Source organism: Callorhinchus milii, unplaced genomic scaffold, assembly GCF_018977255.1.
Source record: "Callorhinchus milii isolate IMCB2004 unplaced genomic scaffold, IMCB_Cmil_1.0 Scaffold10, whole genome shotgun sequence".
Taxonomy (NCBI): Eukaryota; Metazoa; Chordata; class Chondrichthyes; order Chimaeriformes; family Callorhinchidae; genus Callorhinchus; species Callorhinchus milii.
Genome location: NW_024704751.1, coordinates 9092997 through 9105159, shown reverse-complemented (window position 1 = coordinate 9105159; position 12163 = coordinate 9092997). Strand labels below are relative to the sequence as shown.

The 12163-nt window shown below is 51.4% G+C and overlaps 1 long non-coding RNA gene across 1 annotated transcript; it reads left to right on the top strand.

The window, feature by feature from the left end:
• Nucleotides 1-1923: 1923 nt before the first annotated feature.
• LOC121849788 lies at nt 1924-5757 on the top strand. The gene is made up of 2 exons (XR_006085348.1): nt 1924-2429; nt 5701-5757. It is a non-coding gene; the product is annotated as an uncharacterized LOC121849788 (long non-coding RNA).
• The last annotated feature ends 6406 nt before the right edge of the window (nt 5758-12163 follow it).

Sequence of the window (12163 nt, the reverse complement as noted above, 5' to 3'; positions counted from 1 at the left end):
AACACCAGTACTGTGGGATGCAATGAGTACCGTAATGACAGGTACTGTGAGTGCAATGGGCATTGGATGGGACGGGCACTGTGTGTGACAACAGCAGCAGCAGCAACAAGTTGCATTTACACAGCGCCTTTCACGTTGGGTCGTGGAGCAGGACCAGTGCCTGCAGAGCGGAGGGAGTGGGCAGGAAGGTGAAGTTTTAAGAGGTCGCAGACACTGTGGGTGTGACGGGCACTGGGTGTATTGAAGCTGGAGTAAGTACTCTGATAGCTGGACAGTGAGACACGCTGTCTCTGCCTCTGGTCTGATTAGCAAACGCAGAGCTACTGGGATCCTGAGAGCCCCTGAATATTTGTGGAGCTCGTCAGCACAGCAGACGGAAGGATTCACTCTGTGAGCCCACTTCTCTCCCACTCCTCACCACCGTCTGTTCTCTGTTATTCCCCTCGTGCATCAATAATAATTTTCAGACTGAGCTCGGGCCAGGCTCATTCTTAATATGATCAGTTCCACGTGTTGGTACAGAATGTTCTGGAGTTTTTAAAGCCACCGGGGAGCTGGGCTCATTAACCCACCGAGTTCTGGAGAACTTCCACTGGTTGCCCCTCCGCAATTTGTGATTCTCCGAGCTAAGGAAGTTTCCAGGGCTTTTCTTTCACCCTCCCCCCCCGCCACAAGGTTCGCTTTCTGAGGTTAATAATCCCCCCACCAGCAAAAAAAAAACCCACGACTGTTTGGGACACTGCTGTGCGCGACTGGCTGCCGCGTTTCACCCACAAAATACAGGCACTCCACTTTGCAGTATATCCTGTGAAGCGCCTCTACGACGTGATAGGGCTCTCGATCAAATGCAAGTATTATTATTATTATAACATGCTTCTTCACACATGCGACAAGCTGCGGATCCAATGCGCTGAGAAAGCGGGCGAGGCGAAACCTCAGGCAAGTTTGCTTACTCCACACACGCACCTCTGTTTGCCCAGCAGTAAGTAGGAACTGGGTGTTAGCTGATTAGTGCAGCACTTTCTGGGGTAAATGAGTGCCACCGTTTCTGTTTTTTTATGTTTGTCCACAGATAGACAGTTTACACTAAAACCGCGTTTTGACGTGAAAAGTTACTACGTGAAACATGAGGATTATTGTTGTTATTTATTATTATTATTACTCCTAGCGCCTCACGACGCTGCCCCACGTGAAGGTCGCTATATAAATGCGAGTTGTCAGTGTTGTTTTCAGGCGGGAGCTGAGGCTGAACAACACATTCGTTCCGGAATCGCTCGCTCCCGGTTTGGTTTGTGCCCAGTGACTGTCACCGACTCGGAATTCCTGGCATCCACCGTCCGCTCTGACTTGGTCCCAGGGCCAGGCAGGCAATCGAGAGCATAAACAAGAGAACCGCAGAACTCTGTGTACTCTCTGACTCACAGTCATCTGTTATTCCTGGCCTCGATCCACAGCCTCGCTTTCCCCAGCCCCCACTCAATAACTCCGTGATACCCAACCCCTCTGCTGTTGAGCTCCCGACTCCCAACCCTACAACTGGTTCCCGCAGTTAACCCTGCGTGTTCTGCTCTGCGATGTGCATGGGTTCCATTATTCCTTGCCCCAGTGAGCGACACGGTGGACAACAACGACGACTGTTTGTGGGGCAGTGCTGTGCGCAATTGGCTGCCGCGTTTCGCCAACAAAATACAGTCACTCTGCTTATACCATAAGAACATAAGAAATGTTAGACGAAGAAAGACCAAGGTCCATCTAATTCGCCTTCCGACTTCCTGGCAGTCGCATGCACATATGTCCCAAACTCTTCCAGACGTCTCAAAGCGCTTCACAGAATACACTGTAAAGTGAATTGACTGTATATTTTGTGGGCGAAACGCGGCAGCCAATTGCGCACAGCAGCGTCCCGCAATCAGTCGTGGGTTGAAGTGACCAATTTATTATTATTATTATTTTTTAGAGCTCTGTCCTGGCTCACAGCACAGCCAGGAACTGTCACACATGTCTGATCATCTGGAATCTGTTACAGCCATTTCCTGCCTGGTTTAAATGGGAAGGATGGCTCTTCTCCCCCCCACAGAAATGTTCCCCGTCTCGCAGCTCAGGGCTGGGTGTCTCTCAGTCTTGTGTAACTGTGCCTCCCCGCCTCTCTCTCTCGCGCTCTGTATGAGTGCAGTTTGGGGCTGGGATAGAGGCGGAGACCAGGCAACAGCCTCCAACAGTACTTATAGCCTGGGGTACCCACTGCCTGCTCCTGGGGACACAGCCAGCAGCAGGCAGGGCAGACATCTGAGGTCACTGCCCTGTGGTTAATGGTGAACGGCTCTGGGACAGGCTGCTACGTTCTCAGCGCAGGGCTGTGAGAAGCTGTCATATGAGGCAGGACTGACTGGATCTGGGATTACGCACCTCGACAGGGTGACAGCACAGTGGTGAGTCTCTCTCTGTGGGCAATCTCTCTCTCTCTCTTACCCCTGGTCTGTCTGCCTCTATGGGCAATGTCCGTCTGAAGTTTTCTGGGTGTCTCTCTGTCCGTCTGTCTGCCTCTCACGGGTGTGTATCTCTGGGTGTTTCTCTAAGGATGTGTCTGTCTGGGTGTCTGTCCATATCTGTGTCTCTTGAGTATCTGTCTCTGTCTGTCTGTGTGTCGGGGACACAGTGTATGTAATTGCTGGGGGAGCAGGTGTGGGTGAGGGTCTTTCCACTACTCCCTCCGCAGCTCGGAGCCGGTCACAGTTGCAGATCAGAGTGAATCTTGTGGGAAAGCTTCAGGAGGGAGCAGCTCGGATCGTGTGACATGAACTGGAATGTGCTCGAGTCACAAGGCACTGGCTCAGCTACTCCTTAAAGGGCACTCTCCAGAAACATTTATTCCAGTTGTTTTGAGATAATTTTTGTTAAGCTTTCTGGGACACTACCCTGCGTGAGGGGCCCTACATAAACCATAGAATCATAGAATATTACAGCACAGGAGGAGGCCATTCGGCCAACCGTGCCTGTGGCAGCTCTTTGGAATGCGAATTGCTGTTGACTGTTTTGCTTGTGACCTGGTGTGGTTACCGTGAGATTGAAGAGGTAAATATTACACTGCACCCGCTGACTGCGGCTCCCTTTATAACAATAATCTTTGCATTTGATACAGCGCCGTATCACGTCTTCGATACGTCTCAAAGCCCCTCGCACAACATACTGTAAAGTGTAATGACTGTGTATCTTGTGGGCGAAACGCGGCAGCCAATTGCGCACAGCAGCGTCCCCGCACACAGTCGTGGATTATGACTGAGACTCTTCGGATTAAATTTGCGACTAAATAATATTAATTATTTTATTATTTATACCGTCACTCACTCTGTGTGGAAACAGCGAGTCTGCGCAGTGACACAGCGAGTGATGCCCAGCCTGTGAATTCGTATCCAGTATTGACAGTATTTCCAACTGTTTACGATCAGGGACTGTACTGGGGCGGAGACGGTTTGGGGTGCTGCGTGCAGAGTGAGGCAGGGCAGGGTGACCCTGGGGCGGGAGCGGTTGCGCTTTTTCCGACGTTTGCTCCCAGATTGGCGCACACGTCTCTTCGAAGGCTACACTGGCGAGGCAGAGTGTGGAGTGATTGGAGAAGGGGAGGGTTTGGAAGCTGTGAGGCTGATGAAACGACTCTGGCACTTCCTGTTGTGTGGGACAGTCTGTTCTTTTACTACAGGAGATTGCTGCCAGGTTGACTCTGGCCCAAACTTCACTGTTAACACTCTGAGGGCCTCGGTCATCCTGACCGTGAGCAGGAGACGGTCACACAGTAAATACGCAACGTCTCTGCACAGTCACGCTCTAACTGATCTGTTTTGACGGTCAGTTGGGTGTCTGGCACATGCGGAAACTCATCACCGTGCTTAACGGTCTCGAAAGCAAACAGATTTCCACTGAGATCCCAGGAATAGATTGTCGGAATGGAATGCGCACTGCACTCTCTCCCTGGAGGGATGCTTCCCGCTTACCTAATTTACACTATAAACCGTTCACTGTATAACTTTCAGCAAAGACATTGGAGTATTTAAGGTAATCAATGGCTCCCAACAACAACAACAACAACAACTTGCGTTTACACAGTGCCCTTCAGGCAGGGTAGTGTCTCGCAGCGCTCAACAGTGACGGAGCCCAAAGCCTAGCCACGGGGAGGGGGAAGTGACCATCTGCACGATCGAAGAGGACGTTCTTCGGGCATGATCTGAAAAAGGGGAAGGGTGGGGGGCGCGAGGCGGAGGGATTGAGGGAGGGGGTTCCATAGTTTTGGGGCGCAGCGGCTGAAAGCACGGCCGCGGACGGTGGAGGGGACGGGGACAAGCAGGATGCGACCGGGGGCTGTGGCAAATAAGAGGATTAAAAGTATTGTCTTCAACCGTGCCTTCAGCTCCCCTCTCGACTCTCTACCCCCTCCTCGCTGCCTCCCTTCCCTCCCCTCACCCTGACCATTTCCCCCCAATGCTCGGGTACCGACCCAACCGTCCAGCGCCTTGGGACGTCCTCCCGACGTGAAAGGCGCTCTATAAGTGCGATCTGGTTGTTGTTGTTGTTGTTGTAAAAAGAGTGCTGCGTTAAACGAAAGGTGCGTGCAATACCTTATTGTGCCACAGGGCGGCAGTGCGACCCCACCGGAGAGGAGTTGGCCCCCAATGATGTCCTGTGTTGCGTGAGGGCTGAGTGGCATTCGGTGGCACAGGGTCAACTGGTCGCGTTCACAATCTGAGCGGTTCAATAAATCTACCATTAGGCACTAGTTACAGCCCCTCGTGCCTTGTTCGAAGGAAGCTGCTGGATTCTGCGGACAGCAGGCAAAGTGTTTGAAACCTGCAATTAACCAAATAGCCTGCGGTTAACCCAATAGCCTGCGGTTAACCAAATAGCCTGCGGTTAACCAAATAGCCTGCGGTTAACCAAATAGCCTGCGGTTAACCCAATAGCCTGCGGTTAACCCAATAGCCTGCGGTTAACCAAATAGCCTGCGGTTAACCAAATAGCCTGCGGTTAACCCAATAAGCAAGTTATACAGGGCTCGCTCCCCCTTTCAGCCGGTTCCCGAGAGCTTCATATAAAAAAAAATGACTCCAGCCAAAGGTGCACTACAACAACAACAACAAGATTCCATTTATAGAGCGCCTTTCACGTCGGGAGGACGTCCCAAGGCGCTGTACGGTTGGGTCAGGACCCGAGCATTGGGGGGAAATGGTCAGGGTGAGGGGAGGGAAGGGAGGGAGCGAGGAGGGGGTAGAGGTGAGGGAAGAAAAATAACTTGCTTTTTATAGCGCCAACTGCGTAAAAAATAAACGGCCGCGCTTTCGGTCACTACGCCCCGAACTCTGGAACTCGTTCCCTCGATCCTTCCACCTTGCCCCCTCCTTCCCCATTTTCAGATGTGGTCGAAGAGGAACGAGGAAGACCAAGCGCTCGGAGACACTACCCCGAGTGAGGGGCGCTGTGTAAATGCAAGTTACTGTTGTCGTCCTGGGAATAAACACTTTACAAATAGCGTTGGTTAGAATCAAAGTGGATAACCATCTTTGTATTTGGTCTCGCGCCGTTATCTCGTTGTCAAAACGTCTCTAAGCGCATTCACAGGATTCTCTCGAGTGTGGTGACTGTGTCTTCCTAGACAAACGTGGGGATTTGGAGGGTGGGAACACTGACCACAGGTGCTGTTTGTCTTCACAGGTTGAGGCCGATGGACCGCCAGCGACCGACACTGATGGACAAACTCGGCTGGTTTCACAGAACAGTAAGAGTTTATGTGCTGTGGACAGTGGGTCAGCACATAAACTCCTACAGTTCAGAGAGGCAAGTCACGCCGACTTCACCACCAAACACCGACTGTGCCGGGGAGAGTGGCCCATGGTGAATAACGTGTGTGTGTGTGTAATCGCTCCGGGATCCTTACCTCGTGTGAAGGGCACTATATAAATGCAAGTTCTTGTTGTGTATTTGTGGTGGTGGTGGTGAGGTGGAGGGGGGTTGGTCACAAGATCACAAGATTTGTTTGGATGAAGAAGGCTCTTCGGATCTCATCCTTCCAGAAAACCCACCCAACTGCCCCCCACACCCCCACCCTCGCCCCCCCCCCAATCAAATCAGTGCATCAAGCTGCTTTTTATATGAGTCCAGTGTCCTGGCCTCAGCGATAACCTGTTCCATTCAGTGATTACCCTTTGGCTAAAGAAACACTTGCTGCCTTGAAATTGCCCCCTTTACAACACTAAACCCGTGGTCTCCCTCTTGTTCTACTGTCCTGTCTGGTTGCATCTCAAATCCAGAGACACAACACGGTCTCTGGGTTGAGTGAGAGGTGTCGGGGCTCTGCTACTCCTCCTGATATAAAACCGTTGTGAAATGTTCATAGTTTGGGGGTGGGGGTGAGGGGAGAAACAGTTTGCCAATTGCTTTATGTGGAACATTGTTTCATCTACTCCCCCCCCCCCCCCCCACCCACAAACACACAATAAAACAGTCCCCACACAAGAGACCCAGTTGTAACGGTTGAGTTGGGTGGAAAATCTCTCTCGCTCACCTCCAGTGCAAGCTCCTGCTCCCGTCATGAACGGACAGGATGTGGTGATGGTGACGGTTGGAAGCCGGTGACACAGGCCCAGGGTATCTGGGCTGTGACCAGAGGTTGAGGTCTGACCAGAGGCACCAACTGGTTCGCTCACCTCCTCGGTTCTAGGAAACCATGGCCCAGACACCACATCTCTGATCTTTGCTTCAGATTAAGCTGGTGTGTGTGTATGTGTGTATGGGGTGGGGGGGTGGTCTGTGGGTGTAAGATGCTCTACAGACCTCTTTACCAGAAACGTTCACAGCAAGTGGGTCTGTCTGCCTGTGGGCACACCTGTCAGTGTCACACCAGAGTTTATAGAGGTTGAGCGGCCTGCAACAACAACAACAACTTCCAATTAATATAGCGCCCTTCACAAACTCACACTTCCTCCCCCCACACCTCATGCCCCCACCTCACCTGAATAGCCACATGTCTGAGGCTGGACAGTGAAAATCATGGGGATGGGATGGACGGAGGGAAATCGCAGCTGAATCCAATTTCTGCGCCCTCCCACCCCAAAATTTGCTCGGGTCAGGTGTGGCAGCCAAACACAAGGGAAAGAGCCGAGCTTGTTGGAGTGGGGAGGGGATTGGAGGAGACAATGATAGGATTGAGAGAAAGATACAGTGTGGTGAAGGGTAACAGAGACCTCATTAAGCGTTAGCCGGCAGGGAGCAGCAAATCATAGAGTGTTCCAAGAATCGAGTATCAAATTATGACGTCCATTAATTTGACAATTGATCGATTAATATTATCAATATTAATATTAGTATTTGGATAATTGGAGTAAAATATACTTAGCCTTTGAGGGTTTTCAGCCTTGCGTTGGGGGTGATGTCACAGAAGCTCCCCTCCCTCTCGTACTCATCGCTCTTCATATCATCCTCGCTGTTCCTCTCTGCGTGTTGCTCTGCTCCTGCTTATACCATGTCCAATGCCTCCTTACCAGCCTCCCAACTCTACTCACAAACTCCAGAGCATCCAGAAGTCCACAACCCACATGCCTCCTGTAGAATCCCCCCCCCCCCATCAACTCACTGTGTTCCACACCCTTACCCCATCCGACATCTAACCCCCTGGGCGTCCCCACCAGACAGACTGGTCAACCGTCAACTCACAACCAGCTTAAAGCCAAAGACACCTCACCAACCTGCATATGGAGTGCTATAGCCTAATGGTTAGAGCACTCGCCGCGCAAGCGAAAGGACCCCAGTTTGATTCTTGAACAGGACAAAACTTTAGGCAGGTTTTCTTACTTCACACACACGACTCTGTTTACCATCAGTAAGTAGGAACACGGTTGTTAGTTGATTGGCAGATCACTTTTGCGGGGGTCATAATTCCTTAAACTGAAGTTCTGTCTGCCTGTTCAGGTGGACATTAAAGCTGCTACAACAGAAGGAAGTTTCTCCTGGTATCCTTGGCCAATGATCCTCCAGATAAATTGGCCATTCACTTTTGGCTGCTTGTGAGACATTGCTATGCACAAATATCCCTGTGCCCATTTGTCTGTAAACACAGTCGCTACACTTGACAGCTATTCCCTGCGAAGTGCATTGAGCTGTTTGGGAGTTATAGGAACTGGATCAATGGAAGGATCGTTAATACAGTGCAAAGTATTCAGGTTTCCCATGTAAGACACATTGATTCAGGACTGGAGCGGAGTCGCGGCAGGTTGCTTCCTGTCCAAACAACCATGGCTGTAGACTGTTACTACACCACACTGACAATAACAATCGAAAGCCACGGTCACCATGGAACCAGGCGGAGATGGGCTGTACGGCTGGTATCCTCTCTCGAGGGCAAGGGATGGTCCCACAGTCCAGGCTGCTCTTCCCATGCTCTTTGGTTGTGCACTGGATTCCTTCCACATCTCTCTCATGTTCTCTCTCTGTCTGACTGTTGAACTCTCCAGAGATTGGAAACTTATCAAGGTTACAACAACAGCAACAACAACTTGTGTTTATATAGCGCCCCTCACGCAGGATAGGGTTCCAGAGCCTTCTTGGCCTCCTGTCTGATAGCCCCCCCCCCCAATTCTCACGCTCTGAGTCTTAAGACCATTATCTTCCAATTGAAACTGAGCAGAGTTTAGGAAAAGTTGTTAAGATTCTGTAGCTCAGTGGTTAGTTAGAGCACTCGCCTCGCAAGCAAGAGGACCTGGGTTTTCAGGCGGATGAAATGTTAGGCAAGTTTCCTTATTCCACACCCTTCTGGTTACCTAGTAGTGATAATAATCCTTGCACTTGGTAAAGCGCCTTACCACATCGTTGAGATGTCTCAAAGCGCTTCGCAGAACATAATGTCAAGTGGACTGACTGTGTATATGTGGGCGAAATGTGACAGGCAATCGCGCACAGAAGCGCCCCCCCACCCCCCACCCCCCCCCCCACAAACAGTTGTGGATTGAGTCACCAAATTTGTACTGTTATTTTTTTTTAAAAAAAGGGATTATTCACGTATCCACCTTGTAGCCGGAGTTGGCGATGTGTATGTGTTTTCCTCTTAATTGAATGAAGAGCGTCTTAAAAATGAACCCATTGTAACTCGCAGCCTCGAATTATAAAAAGCTGAGTTTCCTGCCTGTTTTGTGTGTCAAGGAGGTTTGACGGCATCAGGTGCCTGGTGCAGACCAGCACACATATATCTTCTGTACAAACAGCAGCACTCGGTAGCCATGGGGACAAGCGGTTACTGGGTTACAAATTGAATATTGTGCCCTGTCAATAGGAATAATGCCTTCCATCAGGGCCACCAATATCAGGGTCACAAGCCCTGGCGTAAAAGGAGCCTGGCATTGTTTCAGCTGCTTGGGGTGAGAGTCGGTGGTCTCTGGGAGACCACAGAACCATGAGCGAAGAAGAGACGCCCACAATTGAAGTATTTCCATCTCCAGACACCTCCCGAGGATTATTATTATTATTATCAACGTAAGGCAAGTCACAAAGTCCCATTATAATAATAATCCTTGCATTTGATACAGCGCCTTAACACGTCTTCGAGACGTCTCAAAGCGCTGCACAGAATATACTGTCAAGTGAATTGACTATACGTTATGGGCGAAACGCGGCAGCCAATTGCTCACAGCAGTTTTCCACAAACAGTCCTGACTTAAGTGACCAAATTATTAAATTTATTTATTTTGGGGGGGGCGGGGTTTCAAGGGATTATTACCCCCAGAAAAGCGATCCACCAATCAACTAACAATCATGGGGCTTCAAAACACGACCCTTTGAGTTTGGGGGCGAGAGTGTTACCAACTGAGCCAGTCTGATGAGGCGTGAATACTTGGCCTAAAGAAGTGGCTTTAAATAGACGAGTTACTGAACATGCTCTGTCGTAAACATATCAAGACAAGTTGCTGTTGCCATTGTTCTTCCCACTTCCCAGCTACAAAGGATGTTAAACGAGGCTTATAAAAACGCTCCTTCCAGAGATCGCTCTACCTCCTCGCTAAGAGATCTCCCTCTTCCCATGAGCTCAAAGGTCTGACACGGGGCTTGGACCCAAAACCTTCTGACGCAAAGGTGAGAGTGCCCCTGAGTGAGCCAGGTGGACATCTCGTCAGTATAGAGTAGCTAAAGCCAGGATTCTTAGCACATGTAGTGCTGAATAATGGTGTATCTGTGATGATACGTTAGCACTCAACAACACGTTACATTTATATAGCGCCTTCACATTGCGAACACGGCTCAAAGGCCTTCACTCAACGGGCTGGGAACCCGAGCTGGGGTGAGTGGGGGCGTGGGGTCATAGGGAGCTGGTGACAATGGCTGAGGGGGTCCTCTCCTTCCTCGCTCTCCCTCCCCATCCTCTTCCCGTCCCTCCTCTCTCCCTGCCCTCTCTCTCCACCCCTTCCCTTCCTTCCCCTTTCTCTCTCCCTCTGCTCCCCCCTATCTCCCCCCTTTCTCCTCTACTCCCTCCTCTTCCCCCTCCCCAACTCCCATCCCCACTCTCTCCCTCCCTCCCTCCTCTCTCTCCTCCTCACTCCCCCCTCCTCTCAGCTGATCAGTGGGACCAGTCGCGTCAGTGCACTGGGACAGGAAGGAACCTTTTCATTGGAGCAAAGGCGCCGCTATGGACTGAATGAATCAATGAATGAATGAATTGAATGAATGAATGAATGAGAGAGTGAGAGTGAGAGAGAGAGAGAGAGTGGCGATGTTTGGCTGTTGGCAGAGGCCGGAGCGAGAGCACTGCGCAAAGCAGCCTCCGCACCGCAAAGCACAGCTCCCGATTGCGGCAGAGCAGTCATCTTCAGCAGAGCACAGCCCCTGCGGGGGGTGGGGGTGTAAGGCGTCATTTACTCCCTCTGGAGCGGCGTCGAGGGAGGATGGAGTGGGGGGTATTAACTCGCTTACCGGATCTGATCCGAGGCTGGAAAGGGTTTGGCAATGGATTGATTTGCTCGGGAGTGTGTGTGTGTGTGTGTGTGAGAGAGAGAGAGAGAGAGAGAGAGACAGACAGATGGGGAGGGAGAGAGAGAGATGGGAGGGAGGGAGAGAGATGGGAGGGAGAGAGAGAGAGAGATGGGAGGGAGGGAGAGAGAGAGATGGGAGGGAGGGAGAGAGAGAGATGGGAGGGAGGGAGAGAGAGAGATGGGAGGGAGGGAGAGAGAGAGATGGGAGGGAGGGAGAGAGAGAGATGGGAGGGAGGGAGAGAGAGAGATGGGAGGGAGGGAGAGAGATGGGAGGGAGGGAGAGAGATGGGAGGGAGAGAGAGAGATGGGAGGGAGGGAGAGAGAGAGATGGGAGGGAGGGAGAGAGATGGGAGGGAGAGAGAGAGATGGGAGGGAGAGAGAATGGAGAGGAGAGGGATAGAGATGGGGTGGGGGAGAAAGAGAGGGATGGCGAGGGGAGGGCAGGGGAGGGGGCTTTGCTCGCTGCTGTGCGGGGCTGGGGGGTGGTGGTGGGGGTGGGGGTGGGGGGGGGGGGGGGGGTCGCTGTGATTGCCAACCCTCAGTAGCCATGACTGTAGACTGTTACTCAGACACACACACACAGTAATCAGTCTAGAGCCAAGGTGCTGGTGACTGACGTCCTTTTGCCTCGTTACGCACTCGTTGACGCACAAGTGTGGGGGTGGGTGAGGTGCGGGGGGGGGTGAGGGGGGGGTCTCCAAACGCATCGGCAACAGCATCATTCAATGACGTCCTTCCATGAATCGCATTGACTTTTCCCCTCTCCTCCACTCTCTTTCTTCCTTTCTTCTCTTTACTTCACTTCTTCTTTCTCTCTCTCTCTCTCTCTTTGAGTTTATCCTTCTCTCTCTCTCTTTATTTCTCTCCTTCCCTCTCTCCTATCTGTGCTCCCACCAGAGTTTGATGATATGAGTTAGTTATAAGATTGGCTGAACTCATCAGCACCCACCCCGTGTCTCTCTCTCTCTCTCTCTCTCAGCGCCTATTTATTTCCCAGCATTGCAGTAAAAAAAAACCATCTGCGTCGGTCATGGATAACCAGATCTCTCTCACACACACACACACAATAATCCATCGAGAAGTTACAGTAGGGCAGGGCTGGGTCCTGAAAGGGAACCAGACAGAGAGAGGGGAGGGACGCTTTCACGGTCCTGCCTTCATTC